The sequence below is a fragment of the Macaca fascicularis genome, chromosome 1 (genome assembly GCF_037993035.2).
Source record: "Macaca fascicularis isolate 582-1 chromosome 1, T2T-MFA8v1.1".
Classification (NCBI taxonomy): domain Eukaryota; kingdom Metazoa; phylum Chordata; class Mammalia; order Primates; family Cercopithecidae; genus Macaca; species Macaca fascicularis.
Window position 1 is genome coordinate 136,373,376 of NC_088375.1, and position 6,218 is coordinate 136,379,593.

Here is a 6,218-nt window from a genome sequence, read left to right on the forward strand (position 1 = left end):
ATGTGCCAGGCACAATGCTTAGCTTAAATGGAATGTTTAATTCTCAATCCACTCTGTGAGATTGGCATTATTATTTTTTTCCATTTGATATATAGAAAACAGTCTCAGTCTCAAGAGAAAACATTAGAATTGTCAGAGCATGGCTTTGCAAAAAGCAATCTGACTGAAGAGCACTTTTTGAACTTTATCACCATCCTATACTGCTTCCTTTGGAATAATCCACCTAAAATATTCTAGTGCTAATTATTTTTCAAAATGAAGAAAGCACATTTAAAAGGAGTCATGTCTGTTTTTTGGTAACTAACATTAAGATTTAGTTACTACTGTATGAAAATTTGTGCAACTGATTTCTCCTAAGAGTTTGGTAAAAAATTAATGCGCCTAGAGTTCCTGGCATATGTAAATCATATTGCTCTTTCAAGAAAGTTAGCTTTAGTGTTACTTTAACTCATAAATTGATTGATACATTCCTAAGGTGTTTTATTATTGTTTTGTTTTGTTTTGTTTTTGTTTTTGTTTATTTGTTTTTGATTCTTTTTTTTTTTTTTTTTTTTTTGAGACAGTCTCGCTCTGTCGACCAGGCTGAAGGGCAGTGGTGTGATCTCGGTTCACTGCAACCTCCCTCTCCTGTGTTCAAGCAATTCTCCTGCCTCAGCCTCCCGAGTAGCTGGGACCACAGGCTCCCACCACGATGCCCAGCCAATTTTTTGTATTTTTAGTAGAGACGGGATTTCATCATGTTGGCCAGGATGGTCTCAAACTCCTGACCTCAGGTGATCTGCCTGTCTTGGCCTCCCAAAGTGCTGGGATTACGGGCATGAGACACCGCACCCAGTCACATTCGTAAGGTATTTTAACATTCACATGAAGTATTTCTTCATCGGAGATATACTGATAGTTTCCAGGTCTACATGAATAACTTATATTACAGATCTGGAGAATCTATCAAGCATCAGAGTCAATAGAAGTCATGAAAATTAATCAAAATATTGGCAACCATGAAAATGTAGAGATTAAGACAACTTCTTCATATTTAAATGGGTGGAATCACTTATTCAAATATTAACTCTTCCTTTCCACCTGGAGAGCTGAATTCCAGCTATGAATGAGAAAAGCATGTATGAATTAGATTGAATACAATTAGTATTTTATGATAGGGAGATATTATTACACTGATGAACAAAAAAAAAACTACTATAACCATGAAGGGATGTGCTTTTTAATTTACAAAATCTACCTTTACTAGCTGAAAAACTGAGAAAGAAACCACTTTTGTGTCATATCTAACTATTTTTCAGGCAGATGCTGAGGTCTGGGGTACTCCACTTCTCAACTTGTGACTGTGTGTATGTCGACAATTGTCATTCCTGAATGCAGTTAGGGCAGAGATCTTAGGTCTGATTCTTGCCTCATAAACAAACCCACAGTCAGTTTGTTCTTAGCATGTAAAGCTAGATAACAGGTGTGTTTAGGGACTTTTCTCTTTCTTTTTCTAAGCTTCTATTATTCATGGAAACAATATTTTCCAAGATCACATAGGGGAGAAAATTCTTATATGTTCTATGTTAATTGTAAGTAACAGTCAAATTTCCCTAACTTATGAAAGCCTAAAGACTGCTTCTCCGAGCAGCCTTTTCCCTCCCACTTCTCTATTGCAAGGTTTTATAGAACTAGGCTTTTGGTGACATAAATAATATACTCTAAGTTATCCTTGACATCTAATTCCTTTAATAATTGAATGAATGACTTTATGGTGCTTGACTGCTCTGTAAGGTGCTATTTAAATGCGAAGTATTTATTTGTAAAGTATATAAACACAAACACACACAGCCAACATCTGCTGGTGTTATGTAGATATAGTTTGCAAAACTGTGAAATATATATTCAAATTTTGAAACATTTCCCAAATTGTTACAATCACATATTTGGCCAGAATAATTCAAGTTCAATAACTCTTTCATATTTCTAGTATAAAAAAATTTTTCCCCCTTTTGCTATAGTGTTAACTTAAACTAAATGACCAATTACTTCTAATAATGAAATTTTTTTTTTCAAAACCAAAAGAAAATAGCTTTGGGGTATTTTTAAAAAACAAGCCACATTGTATACATACATAAATACACACATATATATCTATTATCTTTTATTTTGTTATGGTACAAACACAATATAAGATATAACTCTTAGCAAATTTTTCAGTGTATAATACAGCATTGTTAGCTATAGGCACAATGTTGTGCAATAGGTCTCCAGAATGGATTCATCTTGCATAACTGAAACTTTAGCCTATTGAGTAGCAACTTTATCCACTTTATATTGTTATTCACTTTATATCCTCGAAGTTCATCCATGATGTCACATATATGTCATGATTTCCTTCTTTTTAAGGCTAATATTCCCCTTGAACCTATATACTACATATTCTTTATCTATTCATCTATTGATGGACACTTGAGTTGTTTCCATATCTTGGGTTTTTAAATAAAGCTGTGATGAACATGGAAGTGCTCATATCTCTTCAAGAACCCGATTTCAACTGTTTTTGATAAATTTCCAGAAGTGGAATTGCTGGCTCATATGTTAGTTCTATTTTTAATTTTTTTCGAGGAACACCTTCATACTGTTTTCCATGGCAGCTGCACCATTTTTCATTCCCACCAACAGTATACAAGAGTTCCAGTTTCTCCACACTTTTGCAAACACTTGTTGTTGTTGTTGTTGTTGTTGTTTTGCTTGTTTGCTTTTATTTTTGAGACAGGGTCTCCCTTTGTCACCTAGGCTGACGTGCAGTGGTATGGTCACGGCTCACTGCAGCCTCCACCTCCCTGACCCAAGCTATCCTTCTGTCTCTTGCCCCCAAGTAGTTGGAACTACAGGCATGCACGACCATGCCCAGCTAATTTTTGTATTTTCTGTAGAGACAAAGTTTCACCATGTTGCCCAGGTGGGTCTCAAGCTCCTGAGCTCAAGTGATCCTCCTGCCTTGGCCTCCCCAAAGTGCTGGGATTACAGGGATGCTCCAATGGCGCCAGCCTTGTTTTTTCAAAAAAAAATAATAGTAACCCTAAAAAGTGTGGGGTGAAAAGACTCTAGTCAGCTAATCATATATATGATCAGATATAGAGATCTTTAAATCAAGAGGGAGCAGAGTATCTCTGGAAGGAAACTTATTTGTAATAATGCTTTGTTTTAATCTCTGTAATCCCATGACATGCATAAATAAGCACTCAATGAATACTTTTTGTTTGACTAAGTGAAGATTAAATTTGCCTTTTAGCAAGCTCAATGATTTCCATTGTTGAAATATAAGAGAACAAGTATTAAATCTACTACCTCTAAAGGATAGTAGACTCTTAAAATTTTCAGTTTTTGAAATTTTCAATTTCCAACTTTACAAACATAGAAATGCTAGTGCAACATTGGTTTGTTTGAATCGAGAAATCCTTTCACTGAAATTTAATCGCTTTTGCCTCTCTCTTTTGAAGATATTTTCTTTCTGCAAAGAAACTGAGTTTTCTTGTTTCTTTTAAACAGTTCTAAGAGAAACGTTTTGTATGGGCAGAGATGGTTGGAGAACAACAAGCAGCATTGAGCATGATGCTCAGTAACTCACAATACTCACTAGCTAAGTGACTTCTTCACACTACCAGAGTTAAAAGAAAATAATTCAGATTTGGAGTTTTGAAAAAAATGACCATAGTTTTAAAATATCATAAACTTTTCAGAAAGCTCATGAATAGTCAGATTTCAAATGGTAAATCCAAAAACGGCAAAGATCTAATATAAATGACAACTCTCATATTTCTGGAGTCTTCCTAGATAGTATTTCTCCTGTCACTGCTTACCAGAGTTATTAAATCTCTCAGCAGTCCTTAAGGACTGCCGAACCAGAAAGAAAAGTCTTGAATCAGTCGCCCTTCTATCTGAGCTACCCTTGTTCATACTTCCATTAGGCTAAATATCCTAAAATTGACTTAATTGCAATACCTAAAGGCAACTTTCCAGTATGTGAAAGTACTTTGGAAAAAAATGAAGTGCTCTAATATTAGCAGGGCTACTGAAAGATGAGTGACACATCAAAGAAATGTGAGCTGGTTTTTCCATAATAATTTAAGGACTCAGAGTCCTCCTAAATCAAATCAGTTCTCCAATATAGAGTTTAGTTTAAGATTCAAGCAAGCACCATGAATAAAAATTTTGTGTTATGTTGATTAGTCACTATAAACAATTAAACTGTGATATGGTTATTTTTTTCTCAAGTGAATTCCTTCAAAACCTTGTAGAATTATAAGAATTAGAATAACTGGAAATACTGTAACCACTAGACCATTTTAATGACGCCATGTTCATCATCACCAAATAGAAACCAGAAAACATAGAATTATAAAATGTTTTCCCATTTGCTTTGCTTGCTTATATTATAGTTTCCTATTACACAGTGATAACACAAATGAAACAATACCAATATGAAGAGAAGAGGAAGATATTTTAACCCCACCTCAACCTCATCCTCTGTCTTTCTTGTAGTGTAATACTAAACGTTACAACTAATTGTAATTTAATTCACCAAAAGAATACTGTGCTTCTGGATTTGATTTCACACACATCATAGAGTACCTGACTTCCATGCTGTTTCACTACTGCCTGCAGAACTGATTTTCCTTTGACTGATAGGCTAAAATGCAAGCCTTTTGTTTCTCCATAGTAAAACGGGTATGAATCCAAATAAATAGAGGAGAAAATTTTCTATTTTCTCATTTCTTGGGATCATAACAGTCTCAGTGGCTACCTAGAAGTATATTTTTCCAGCCTACACTCCAGAAGAGGTGTTTTTTGTTTGTTTATAGTTTTTCTTTTTTTTTTCTTTTCTTTTTTGGCATTGCAGCACATGATGCATTATTTAAAATAGCAGTTTCCTATAAACTCTTCAAATTTTTAGGCCAGTCTTCTAGGGCTACAACTGCCCAACAGGGGACAGGCAGGTACAGTATATGTGTGACGTGGGTCTACTGGGAGCTGTGCTATACTAGAAAGTACATGTCTTGTGTAGAAGGAACAGCTGCTTTCAGTTCTAGCCAATTGTCACCATGTGAGAATGTGGGCCCAGTATTGTCAGAGTTTCCAAATTTTCAAGAGAAAGCTGGAAACTCAGGGATTGTAAAAAACAAATATCCTGACGTTTAAATACTGGCTTAAATTTTTAAAAAATATTATGCTGGCCAAACAACACATTTGTAGGCCAAATTGAGTCTGCTGGCAGGCAATTTGCAACCTCTGCTACCCACATATAATCACAACTTTGTTCATTTTATTTACTGATTAACTCGTAATTCACATGCTTGAGCACTGATGCAAATATGTCCAGGGGTGGTCTTAATAATCTAGATCAGCATATCTTCATTCGTGTCAGCTATTTGCCAAAGTTTCTCAGTTTTCATTACAAAAAGTAATTTGCCCTGCCTACCTCAGTTGTGGAGATATATCTTACTCCACTTTTATATCCCAACCTCATTTGAATATTCAGATAACAGCTTGATTGTGTAAATCATCCTTTAAACAGGAGTTTATGGAATACGGTGATAAGTCAGGCATGGTTCATGATGCTGTCCAACCTGGAGAGAAGTAAACATTTCTGGGGGACTGAACATGTCACTACCTTAGCCCGGTGGTTTTCAAGCTTTGTTCCATAGAACCTGAAGAGTTAGAAGTTCCTTATGGGCCACTTTATGGGGATAACTGAAGGTTGGCATTTGAAATGTGGATGTTTTAGTTGACATGTAATAATTGTACATATTTGTGGAATACAGAGTGATATTTTGATATATGTATGCAATATATAATGATCAGATCAGAGCAATTAGTCCATCCATCACCTCAAACATGTACCATTTCTTTCTGTTGTGAACATTCAGAGTTTTCTCTTCTAGCTTTTTGAAAATATGCAATTAGTTGTTAACTATAAATGTTGTTTTCAAATAGGAAAGCTTGAGCATACTTTTTCATCAGAATACAGAATTAAAAATTTTGTCTGTAAAGAAGAGTGTCCTATCTTTAGATCAATGGAATTCTAAGTGTCTATAAAAGTGTTTTAGAGGATCCATGATATATACTGGATATACTGGATCCATAATATATACCAAGTATATACCTGATATATACTAAATTCTGTATGTATCTGAAACTTGCATTTTCTTTTACTTTTATTAAATTCTCAAAGG